This window comes from Tyto alba, unplaced genomic scaffold, assembly GCF_018691265.1.
Source record: "Tyto alba isolate M040663 unplaced genomic scaffold, T.alba_DEE_v4.0 Super-Scaffold_13, whole genome shotgun sequence".
NCBI lineage: Eukaryota > Metazoa > Chordata > Aves > Strigiformes > Tytonidae > Tyto > Tyto alba.
Genome location: NW_024881275.1, coordinates 32910724 through 32924226, shown reverse-complemented (window position 1 = coordinate 32924226; position 13503 = coordinate 32910724). Strand labels below are relative to the sequence as shown.

The 13503-nt window shown below is 43.0% G+C and overlaps 1 protein-coding gene across 8 annotated transcripts in view; it reads right to left on the bottom strand.

Moving 5' to 3' along the window:
• CEP78 (centrosomal protein 78) overlaps positions 1-12531 on the bottom strand; it is a 55436-nt gene extending 42905 nt beyond the window's left edge. For 5 of the 8 annotated variants that reach the window (XM_042787904.1, XM_042787914.1, XM_042787913.1 and 2 more), the window contains exons 1-3: positions 12321-12531; positions 7277-7441; positions 6664-6744 (exon numbers count right to left, since the gene is read on the bottom strand). The gene's annotated coding sequence lies outside the window, so the exon portion shown is untranslated. The remainder of the gene's footprint in view (positions 1-6663; positions 6745-7276; positions 7442-12320) is intronic. The other 3 variants (XM_042787907.1, XM_042787905.1, XM_042787909.1) reach the window with 1 other exon arrangement.
• Positions 12532-13503: the final 972 nt, after the last annotated feature.

Sequence of the window (13503 nt, the reverse complement as noted above, 5' to 3'; positions counted from 1 at the left end):
AGGAATCCAGATAAGGACAGGGTGGGGTGACTCATCCATTATGGTCACCAGCAAAGACTGACTTGTTAGGGGAAGAAAAAAAAGAAGATCACTTTCATTCAGACACTGACAAGAACAACACTTAACAGACAAGAGTAGGACTGTGAGAAGCATTACCACATCTTGAAAACACCTTACTCCCACCCCTCCCTTCTCCCCAGGCTCAGCTTTGCTCTGGATATCTCTACCTCCCTCCCCCCGAGCGGTACAAGCCCCGAGCGGTACAAGGGGCACAGAATGGGGGTTATGGTCAGTCCATCACTCCTTCCTCCTCAGGGGAAGGTTTCCTCACATTCTTCCCCTGCTCCAGGTGGCTCCCCTCTCACAGGAGACAGTTCTCCATGAACCTTCTCTGGCATGAGTCCTTCCCACAGGATGCTGCCATTCCTGTGCTGCTCCAGCATGGGTCCCCTCTGCATGTTGCAGTCCTCCCAGCACTGAACTACAACAGCAGGGGCCGCTTCTCCCCACAGAGTCCCAGCCTCCTCCAAGCACAGGTGTATGCTTCAATGTGGGCTCCTCCACAGGACGCAAGCTGGCATCTGCTCCACCAGTGAGCCCCATGGGTCACAGGAGCGGCAGCCCTGCCAACTCATCACAGGATACAGAGGGGTCTCTGCACCGGCACACCTCTCCCCCTCTTTCTCATCATTTCCACTGACCTAGGTGTTCACATAGGTGTCCCCCTCCCAAATAATTCTCACAACTCACACTTCTCCTCCCAGGTTCCCCTTCTTAAATATGTTGTCACAAAGGCGCAGCCACCATTGCTAATTGGCTCGGCCTTGGCCAGATGTGGGTCCGACTTGGAGCTGGGGGAGCTTCAGGAAGCTTCTCATAGGAGCCACCACTGTAGCCCCCTCCCCCACTACCAAAAACCCTGCCACACACACCCAGCACAAGTCTGTACTGTTATTCATTATTTATTGCTACTTAAGGAGTAGGTAGTCAAGATTTCTAAACAGATACTGATTAGATTTTTGTCTCAGTGGGAGAAAAAACACATTTACTTTTTGGCCTGCATTAACATAGCTCATCAATTAAAGGCTCCATTTTTGGGGGTAGAGAACATGTTATGAACGCTTCTTAAACCCTGAAATATGAAACTGTTCATGCTAATACAGGTAACAAGATATAAACAAAATAATGTTTTTATTGCAAAGGTAAACCTTGATTTAAAATGTCTCATGAAACAAAACCTCTACAAGTCTGTGTGAGGCTTTAATCACAAGGTAATTCAGCGCACTTGAATGCCCTTGTAATTTTACTGAATTTTACATCTAAGTATCACAATGACTAGTCAAAATTCATTAAAATTAATCTGTTGGCATGGGGCCACAAGTCTGTATGTGATTTTTATTGTAATACTTGAATAACAAACTCAAATTAAGTCTCTAGAAATGTTTCTAAAAACTGGTCATCATGGAGAATATTACACAGAATGTGTCTACTGAATAAGCTCTTTCAAAGGAGAGAGCTTGTTAAGAGGTTGAGAGGGTGGTAGCTGATAAAAGGAAATCCGAAAATAGACAGCCAGAAGCAAAACACATCCTAAACGCTAACCAAGGAAACAATGTCCTCAGTCAAACACATTGTATTTGCTTAGTAATTAGGGAGCTGCTAACTGATCCTAGTGTTTTACTCATAGTGATACATGGAACTGCTAAATGAGTTACTCTGTGCTTATCTGCAGTGTGGCTGAAGGTTTCTCTGAATTCAGTTCTACTCCTGGCAATGTGGCACACATGAATACAGAGAGGGCTTTGTCACGGCAGGGAGAAGGGAACATACCCGTTGAGAGAACCTGTACTGTTGAAATACACTTTGCATATGTATTTATCTTACCACTACTATCAATTATGACTGGAATACCAATGTTTTAGACACTAAATAGAATTACAGAAAAAAGGAAATACACTCCTAAACTGTCAATTGGTGCCAAGCCACATGTGGTACAAAGTAGATCTGGTACTAATGCATGAAAAGATGCCACATGAACCAAGTGGTCAAATAGGGCAAAGGAGACAAAAATGGAATCTAACAGAGATTAAGCAAACGGTAGTAACTGGGCTCTACAGTTTATTACACAGAATTCTAGTAACAAACAGTACTCTCAGTTCAATGCTAGAACTGGCTGTTCTCAGCATGGTCATCTGTTTAAGTATTATATCAGATGTAAAGAAGGACTTGATAAAGCTTTTGTGGAGACAGTGGAGCTGTTTTTTTTCCATTCATAAAAGGAAGAATGGGATAGCAATTGTAGAGGTGAAAGAAAAAGATTAACTGGGTACTTTAACAACAGGAAAAAAGAATTAAAACTGCAATTAAATTGTACTTTACGTGGACAGAAAAACTGTGAATGATCTGATGTTAAAAACAAATGTCTTTATGTATCTTGGAGAACTATCTCTCTAACGAGACCACAAAGTGGGAGTAAAAATCAACCATTTCAGTTTAGCTGTATTTTAGTGTATTTTTTCATTAACTATTGCAAATGCCTAAATGAGCAACACAGTGTTGTGGTTTGAGCCTGGTCAGCAGCCAACCACTATGCAGCCACTCTCTCTCTTCTCTTCCGGCAATAAGAAGGGACAGAGAGCCAGGCTTGGGGTTCGAGATAGGACTGGGATGGGAAAAAAATCACCCTTTATGGGCATGAGCAAGAGGCAGACTCGTTAGGGGAAGAAAAAAAGAACACGCATTTATTACAGACACTAACAATACTTAACAGAGCAGGATGGTGAGAAACATTGTCACATCTTGAGAACACCTTCCCCCCACCCCTCCCTTCTTCCCAGGCTCAGCTCTGCTCCCGATATCTCTACCTCCTCCCCCAGCGGCACAGGGGCAGGGAATGGGGGGTGCAGTCAGTGCTGCCATTTCTTCCATCTTTGGTGAGGGAAGCTTCTAGAACTTCTTCCCCCTGCTCCATCGTGGTCCCCCTCTCACAGCAGACAGTCCTCCACAAACTTTCTTCAATGTGAGTCCCTCCCATGGGCCACAGTGTTCCCCACACTGTTCCATCGTGGGTTACCGAATTTCTCCAACTGGATTCCCTCCCACGGCTGCAGCCCTTCCTGAGCTGCTCCGGTGTGGGACACCCCCGCATGCTGCAATCCTCCCAGCACTGAACTACTACAGCAGAGCTACCTTTTCCCACAAGACCCCAGCCGTCTTCGGGCACAACACCTTGACCATCCAGGTGAAAGCCACAGGCCATAAATCAGTGTCTGCTCCACCGTAGATCTCCATGGGTGGCAGGGGGGGCCGCCCTGCCGTCTCACCACAGGATACAGGGGGGTCTCTGCTCCAGCACACCTCCCCCCTCCTTTCTTCCTCCGTTCCTCCACTGACCTTGGTGTTCATGTAGCTGCCACAGCTCCTCCTCACAAGTCCCACTGCACGTCACCACGTCCCTTCTTAAATACATTATCACAGAGGCACAGCTGATTGGCTCAGTTTTGGTGCAGAGGTGGAGCTGACGTGGAGCTGGGGGAGCTTCGAGAAGCTTCTCACAGGGGGCTGCCCCTATAGCCCCCTGCCCTGCTACCAAAAAACCCCACCACTCACTCAACCCAGGACACATGATCACTTTGAAAAGATTGCAAGAAGATGCTCTATTTGGAGCCTTGTAGAAGACATTAAACTTGAGGAGTTGGTGATTTTGAACAGGCCATGTCTGATCTATTTGAACCTGTACTTGAGAAGCTCATATGTTATTAATATAACCTGAAAATTATAATATATATTTGGGAAAGATAAACTGTATGTAGATCAAGGGGTGGAATGTATTGATGCTGACTGGGAGACCACAGTACACTGCAGCTAACCTGGGCAGGCAGGCACTGTATGGCCAGTGTGACTCTCCAGCTGTGCCGTGCCGTGCCGTGCTGTGCCACACGCCTCCCTCATCTGCGGGACAGACCCAGCCCGTGCCTGGTACAGCAGGAGCCTGCAGGCAGCTCCTGCTCAGCACCGCGATTACACCTTCTGCGCGGCCTTGCCCTTATCTGACAGTGAGACATGGAGTTCCTAGGAGAACATCCTTTAGAAATCGCGTTGTTTTATTGTAAATTGTTGTATTGAAATTGTTCATGGCCTCAACCAACCAAAACAGAGTGTTTCTCCTCATGGACAGGATCTGGTCTAGTGCACTCTGGGAAAATCCATGAGGTCTCCACCCGGTGCTGCTTGAACACGAGGTCCGTAGCACCTGAAGGGACATAAGATGCTACTCACTATCTATATTCCTTTCTTTACTCAGTCTTTTTGAAGCAGTTATCTTATTAAGCCATTTGTTGCTCGGCCTTTCTCACTGAGATCCAGAAAGATCCCTGCACCAGCTCGCTCTCACCTCACCCCACACCTCAGTGCAGAACAAATGGTATTTGGTGTTATAAGGCCACAGAAATAGGCGTCTGTTGAACTATTTTTCAAAAGTCGGAATGGTAAAAAAGAAAGGTGATTTCTTTAAAACAATTTTGAACTCCACAAAGAAACTTAAGCATAAGTACCTATTATATATGATATACTAGAGAATTTTACCTTTTTTTTTTTTTTTTTTCTGTACAACACTACCACCTTAAGGTCATCTATGAACAGTCTAGCAAAAACTTTATGAGAATGGGTGTAACAACAGTGCTTCAGATAACCAGCACATCAGTATTTTGCAGCTGTTAAAATAATGAAAGCACAGAACCCCAAGCAAAGCTCAGCCTATGTGCAAAGATAGGCTAACTTTTTTTTCTGGAAAAATTAAGCATTACTTAGAAAGAGCATGCTAATAAACAGACAGAATTGCTTTGATCATGAGTGCTGTTGATGATCTTGAACTCAGAAATGACATTATAAACAAGCCTGGGCATGATGAGATTAAAAAGTTTGATTCAGTGAAATGTATTTGTAATGTGAATGAGCATATGGATCAGACTTCTAATTCTTAGAGTACTCTCTGTTACTTGCCCTGACAATAACGTAAAGGACCTCAAAAAGTAGATTTGTGAATAGTCAGTTTATTAGAAATTGCAGTATGTGATAGTTCCCCAATCACTTGTCTGAAAAAATAATAAAACATGTTTTTTTGAAAGCTACTTAGGAAAGTAAATTCAATTAATCACTTGTATGAATGCACCAATATTTACTGATTTCTGTGATCCACAAATTTCAGACCAACATTTAAATTATTTCCAGAGAACTGATTCTAAGGACTGATGAAAATCTGTTCTCATTTAAGCTGAAAAATTATTGTACCAAGTGCTACAAAAACCACTCACAATTTGCACGCTAACATTTGTTGCCTCAAATAAAAGGAAATTTTTTCAACCTCCTAAAAAAGCTCTAATTGCGTAAAATGTTTTCTACCTCTGACTCCCTGTTTGATTCTACAATATAATTTCTTCATTGCTGGGTTAGACACAAAGAGCTGACTAGTGGGTAGATCTCTCCACCTCTCTAGCACATCACAGAAGTGAACTCACACATTGTAAAGGGAAGTCCCTAACTAAATCTTAAGCTTCTGGTTTTTATCTTTGCAATATTCTGTAATACTGCACCATAATTATGTTATTAATGTTAAATAATGAAAAGATAAACAGTAAAGAAATTAGTAAAACAAAGAAAATTGCATAGAAAAAGTCAGGGTCTTAAGGGAATAATGCTATACAGTGCTATATCGGGTCTTTTTCCCCATTTAAAAATTCTAAACTTAAATTCAACTTGCATTAGGTTTTGGTAAGATGATACATTTGTTTTCATGTTTCTCCACCCATTGTTTGGTTAATTCTAACAAAAAAAACCCACCCTAAAACCTAATTGTGATGCATAAGATCTTGAATTGATATTGGTACCACTGGTATGCATGCTAGAACACATTTAGGATAATTTTGACTCATGCTTAGGCCTTTTTTCCATGTTCCAGCTCATCTGAGGTCATTAAAAATAGAATATGTATTTGACTCAAGAACATCAGGAAATGAAGGGGGAGGATAGCCATTTATAATTACCTGAAACAGGATAACAGTGACACTTTTCTGTAAATAGAAATTATGTTTCTTATGGGCACTGAATTAATTCTTAGAGTATGTCTTAAGCTTTTTTCAAGCAAACTACAAAACTACAACACAAATCCTGTGCAATGCACTTTTGAACTAAGCCTTAAAAAGGCAACTTTAAAGGCCACTGGTCTGATGCATTTAGATTTCCACGTTCCTAAGGGATATTTTTCCCATGAAAAACACTGCTTCTTGGTATAGAGTGCAAGAAACTAAATAAGGAGCCCAATTCTGGTTTTCAGTATATCCACAGGGCTTCTCTTCCACCAGTTTTAGATGATTATTTGTATTCTAGGTTAAAAATGAGCCCTGTGTAAATACTTGAGAAGTGTAGTAGTCACCAAACAGCCGAGAAAAGAAAGTATGGCTTTGTACATAGCAAAAGATGGTAGATGGATTCATGTAACATTTTGTTCATTTGCTAAGCAAACAGATGTTCAAAGACAACATCTGCCTCAGTTCCTTCCTAGAGCTTTTGGAGGAATAAACTGTATTTTACCCTGAATGGAACCTGAAGACTCATTCTGGTTGTCTTTTTTCCCACAATACACGTAGAAACAACAGTATTACTTACATAAAGTCATCAGCTTTCTTCTGATACCTGTGTGCATGTATTTGTTGTGATTTATTCCTATGGGTCCTGAATTTGAAGGGCCTGTCATATGAACAGTGGTATGACAACATTTTAGTGTACCCTTTACAATGTGCAACTGCATTACAACCAAATAAAATGCATTTAACTCTCCAGCATTGAATTACCAGCTTCTTTATTTCAACACTACATTTGACTCCTGGCCTGGGTTTCCAACCATTCTGAAACATGACAAACTTCTGCCTCCAGTCATAGTCTCCTTTCACCACTAAGACTGGGTATTGAACCCTTACTTTGGTAAAAAACTGTCAACACAAAAGCTGGGGTGTGTGGTGGGGACGGGGAGGAGAGAGGGAGAACCAAGAAGTCTTTGAGAAATTTAAGAGATATAGCTAATAAAACTAGAATTTAAATAATGTCAAAAAATTAAAAAGTCTTGGGAAAATGTCCTACCTGGAACTCTGTCTGAGGCTAACAGCTAATCAGGACTCACATTAAAAAAGACATATTTTTGCCAATGCCCGTTAATGCCAAAGCATAAACTACTTCTGAAAATATTTATGTAGATAAGCAATTCTACGGAAATGCAACTCACACTGTTAAGATTTTCTTCAGATGAACTCATGGTACCCCTGTAGTACAGGACTGGTGTGACAAGGCTTCTGCTCCGTCCAGTCCAACATGTATACTCCCAGGCACACAATTCAGCAGCACCTTCTCTTTTCTTATTTGTATGTCTTTTTTTGGCTCTTCCAGGTATCTGTGAAAAAAGATATCAGTGATGCATTGAGAGAGAGAAATACTGGCTCGCCTGAACACAAAGGAAATATCTATAAGTGGTTTTTATTTAAATTTATTTTTTCTTTCCCCAATTTTCCACCTTGCAATGCCAAAAATATACCCATGTTAATTTCCTGTTGTCTGTTTAGCTGTGTGATATAGCTAAGCATTCATTTTGGAGGAATAAACCTAGCTGAACCCAATGGCTCAATCTAATTCATTCAATTTCCATCCAAGGGAACTGCAGAGAGAACAGCATTACTGGCTTATAAAGTAATCAGTGTCATTCAGGCATCCATGTGCACATACATGTTGTGAAATTATCACTGCAAACCAGAGATTATCATAAACTTCTGAATTTACAATTATTAACATGTCATTAATTCTTAGAATAACTCCATAAAGTGAAAAGAAATTGTCATAAGAAAATGTACCTTTTTTCTTTAGCATCTCTCTTTGTGGACATCTAAATGGAACAAGACTGACTGTATGCCTGTACAAACATTAAATTCTATCTTTGCACAGGGAACTTGGAAAACTGTTAAATGTCAAAGTGTACACACTCATGCACATTATGCTATAAACACCAAAAAACCTGAAAATACTCAATACTTGGAAAACAAATTAAACACTTTAGTTCTCTCCACTGTTACCAGAAACTGAAAGATGGTAGTTCTTTATTGTGTAAAATTTTACTTTTACCTGACTGGCGTTTTATCTATCAGAACAAAATTCAGGTTTTCCAGTCATTTGTATGCAGTGGAACAGTAGGGGGAGCTCAATGCTCTTTTCTTGATAAAGCTCATAGAATCACAACTAGTTTCTTTGCATAAGTAGATATTAATGGCCAAAGTTTTCCCCCATAATTAAAGAAGGTTTGAATATGCAATGTAATTCAAAATATAGTTAGAATTGTTGTCGGTATCCAATCTAAAACTTAACAACTCAGTCTTCTGAAAATTCCCCAGTCACTTTAAGGTTGTAGATCCATTAAATATTCTTTACTTTGGAGTGAAAAATTAACTTCTTACAATCTCTTTAAACTGAAACAAAAACAAAATTTCATAGCATTTTTATTTAGATTCTATGTAAGGTAATGCAAAGCCACAATTCAAAATATAGCCAGATCAGGAAACAAGCTAATAGAAATATAGCACCCTCACAGCCTGCTTCATTATTATACCCACACCAAGGTAGTAAATGGGCTTTATACAAATATGTATTTAAACCATCTTAGCACTCTATGTAACTCTCTATATATGTCTAAAGCGGCACTTTGTAACTGTTGGAAAGTCTCTTTTCTCTGTCTCTTTAGACAAATGAAACCGGTTATCCTTTTCCCTACTGATGAATTTCCATAATTCCCTCAAATACTATTACAGATTCACCAATCTTCTCTAAGATAATAGAGCACTATCTAAATGCAATGTTAAATGAAGGGGAATTTCACCAATATACAGCAATCACTGTACTACTACCATTAACTCTGCATCTCAGGCATGAGAATTTTTTCCATTTCTGTCTAAGTTCAGGTTCACAAACCATCCCATATTATGGCTTAGGCAACACACTATCCAGCTGTCTTATAAACTGAAGTTACAGTCATAACCAAAGTTATATAACTACAGTTATATAACTACAGTTATAAACTGAGGCTTACAATACAACCCACATTTTTACTTCCGTATGTAACTGAGTGCCTCTACTCCTGCAGAAATATCAAATGGATGCCAATTATTTGCTATCTTCTAACTCTGTTTTTTTCCGCTATTTTAAATACATTTGCAGGAATCCTACTTTCCTCGAGCATTTGTGATGGCTTTACATAAGACTTAAAGAGGACCATTTTTTCCCAGTACTACAAGTTATTCTAATGGATTCTCACATGAAGATAGAAAGATACCTCCATTGTTACTGTACTTCCACTTAAAGGAAGACATTGATTAGTTATCTTAAGGTCCTTCTCTGCACTGACTTTAAAACAATATGGACTGGAGATGGGCTCCTGATGGACTTCTGTTATCATTTTATAAAGTTATAAATAGCAACAAAAATCATTTAATTGCCCATCTGAAAATGCAATTGACCAGGTCATAATTTTTATCCTTATGTCACTTATCACTCAAACATTTCCTTTTGTTTTTCATTAAGAGATTAGTAATGTACAAAAGATATTGATGCTCCTATTAATTCAAGATATAAAGCATCTACAAAGTATAGAATTCATTACTGAAGCTTCCAAATTCTTGCAGTGAATTTGTGTTTGAATTGCATATTGAAAAGGCAATTTTAAGAAGTACTATTGCACTAAAGGGAGTATTTATTTTCTGTTCAAATTCACTGGAAAAAATATCACATTGGCTCATGATTTTACATAGTCTAACACTATATACGGAAGTTCCGTGGAAAGAGGTTATTTGCAGTTTCCTAGCTCTGAACTACCAGTTTGCATTCACATACAAATTAATTTTTACACTGAATTTTCTCCATTTATATTTGTTTGTTTCTATAGGACCAACAGGTAAAATTACATATATAAATGTGAGGGAATTAAAATGCATTGTCCCTTTAAATCTTTTGCTAATGACAGACTCCCTTTGATTTATGGTGTTGAATGACAGCTGAATCTGTAGTGATAGTGTGTGGTGTCTACTGGAATTGCACCAAGAGTATCCAATTACTTACTCTGCTACGGAATTATTCAGGCACAACAATACAGAAATGTTTTTACTTCCAGTGTTGCTGTAGTGGTGATCGCTTTATATTTACAGTATAAAATGCATTCTGCGTTATAAGTGCTTGAACCCAGCTGGAATACTCTGCTTGCACTGAAATACAAAATTATTTTGAAAAACCCAAACCTTACTGCATACTCCTCTTTTGAGTAGGTGTTGTTCAGGTATTTTAAGTGAGGAAACGATATAATGCAAGGTGATAATTTTTCACTTCATACACTAAACTTGGTTGCAAAGTTGTGAAAAGTATGGTGGGGTGCTTTGATTTTGGATTTGTCTTCCATTATAAAATTATGGCCAATGGGATAGTTACCCATAGTTCTTCTAGTGACATATTGTGGATTGCAGAAAAATAACCTGAGCTGATACACTCTGGCTGATGGAGTAAACTAGGAGTAATACTTTCCAATTAAATACTAAAAGAACAGCCTCTGTCTGGGTGCTGTGTAACTCTTGTCTCCCTGTCTTGGGGCACAGAAAGAAGGTGGGAATGAATGAATGACTACCAGATTATTCTAACGGTTAGACTGTTTCTGAGGGTGTACGACGAAATAGTCACTGGACAAACTGGAGGATTCACACCATTACAGTGTGTATGTTAAACGCCTTAAAGGGAGATCAGGGTCTGATTACTGCTGTGCATAATGATGAAAAACAGCAAAATTCCATTGAGGATGATGGAGTTACAATACTATAAAACTTGAATGAAATCAGAATTAGGTGATATATACAAGAGCAGACTGTAGGAGGCGAGTGAAAGTTAGAATACGAGAAGAATGCTTGAAGTCTCAGATAAACAATCCAAACATCTAATGTCATTAAAACTTATAACCCAGCAAAGCATGAGAGGTCCTACCGGCTGCAAATGAATTAGATGTTATACAAAATCTCTACAGGTTAGTAAGTACGAAGGATGAAATAGACAAGAGTAACTTATTTCAGACTTGCACAAAATTTTAGACCCTGTAAAGGATAAAGGCTGCCCTGTAAAAAATAATGCTAAATCAAGAAGCTGAAATAAAAATGTGCTTGAATGTGAAGAACATAAGAAATAGGCATAAAAGGTATCTTGACAGAAACAGCAGTATTCCTATGCTGCCAAAATACAGATTGATAATTTAGCCACAGAGGTGGAGGACTAGTATCCCACAGACAAGATCCTGGAAGGAATACTTTATCAGAGACTTCGCTGAAACTTTTGGGAAGAGATTCTAATCTATATAGTTAACAAGTAAGAAAAATACAACTATGATAGCCTGGATACATAATTGGCATCCATTTAATGGTAAAAACAGTAAACAGTAGGACAAAAGTAATCACACAGACAACAGGTGCTAATATTGAACACTTCAGCATCTCTCTACTGAGCTGCTGCTGTAGTACTGCGATATCAACTCATACTCTACCAAGCTAATAACGTAACGTGTCATATGGCTATGTCAAGCGTGGGTTTTTTCACTGCTGGAGCATATGATACTGTTTCATCAGACCTGTGCAGACCATATGCGAACAGCCAGCCGATGCAGCCAACCTATCAGCTAATTGCCACAGAAAGGGTGATCTGGACCTCCCTGTGACTACTGGCCGCTCCCCCTGAGCAGCCTCGAAAGAGTCACCCGAACCAAGTTTGGGAAGCCAACATAACTCCTTAAACTAACAGCAAACTGACTCAGGAAAAAAAAAAAAAAAAAAAAACTCCAATAAAACAGGAGCAGTTCCATGCAGAGTTAAGATGTTAAATGCGCCGGTGAGGGCCAGGGCTGCCAGAAGAGCAGACTGAGGATGAGAAGGTGCAGCGCAAGGGAGGGAACGGCTAGGTGATCGAGGGCAGAAGTCTCCCTCTGCTTCTTCTGTCCCACTTGCCCGCATCATGAGCACCAGGGCCTGCAGCCCACGGGTGGTCCTCTCACCCCGAGGCCTGCTGCCCACGGCGGCCATCTCACCGACAGTGTGCCGCAGACTGGAGCCACCTCACCCACAGCGCCTAGCAGGGGGCCTCGGTGTCACGCTCGTCCCTGCAGATGCCACGACACCTTCCCCCCCCTTCAGCCGCCGCCTGTCCTCTGGAGCCGGCGCAAGAATAAGCGCTGAACAAGCCCTCAGCCAGCCCCGCGCTCAACCTACCACTCGTCAGCACACACATCTGGAGAGAAATGGCAGGCCGCGAGGTGTGACTTGACGGAGAACGTTCTCCCGTCCCCGAAGGGTGGGTGGGTGCCTTCTGGCGGCGGCTGTCCGGCGCGCCCCGTTCTGCGGCGGGGCAGACCCCGGCGCTGCGGCGGAGCCCGCGCAGCCCGAGGGGCGGCCGCGCCCCGCGCAACGGCAGCGCGCGGCGGCCCCTCGCCGCGCCGCCGACAGGCGCCGGCGCGCAGCGGTGCCGACCTCACCGGAGTACCCCGGCCGAGGAGACGGTGGGGAGATGCCACCGTTCCCGCCCCGCAGCGCCGGGGGCGAAGGAAACGGGCAGCGCCACCCGCCCCGCTGCCCCCCGGCCCCCCGCGCCCCCGGGGCCGCGGCTGCGCCGGCCCGCCGGCAGCCGGGGAGCGGCCTCTTCCGGCCGGCAGGGGGCGCCGCCGCGCCGCGAGCGGGCGGACCCCCCACGCGGCCCCGGGCGCGGGGCGCGCGGCGTGGGTGGCGCGCGCGCCGTGCCGTAGCGCCCGCGCGGTCCCCGCGGCAGCTGTGGCCGCGTCTCTGCGTTCACGCGGGGTGTGTGTGTGTGTGGGGGGTGCGCTGTGGCGGCAGGCGCTCAGCGTTCCTCAGGAAGCGAATTCTCCCGCCGGGATCCACGCAAGACCTCGGCGCGCCGGCCCTGCTTTCCTCGCAGGGCCCGGCACCGCCGTGCTGCGTGGGGTCTGGCGCTGCGCACCGCGCAGGAGGCCGTGCGGGGCGAGCGGCGCCTGCCCGGCAGCCTCCCTCTCGCCCGCTTCATCGCGCTCCCCGCCTCGCCTTGCCACGGCGGGAGAGGATGCTGTGGCGCTACCCACTGGGGCTGTGGCGGGGCGCCCACCGGAGTTTTGTAGGCTGCGGCGAACACCTTGAAACTGAAAAGTGTTGATAAAGGCGCCTCGTAAAGAGAAAGGAGTATCTGGTACTCGAGGCCGCGGAGGAAAGGATGAAAGTGTGCTGGGGCTCTGTATAGCGTGCTATAGCGCGCAGGGTGTGCGCGGAGGTGATGCTGCACGCACCGCACTTCTCTGCCGAACATCTCCCCGCAGGAAAAAACAGTAGGATCAAGAGAGCACTTCAAGAGAAAAAGAATACCAAACAATTCCCGTCCTTTTTCCGACATAAGTCGTCAGTAAGAACC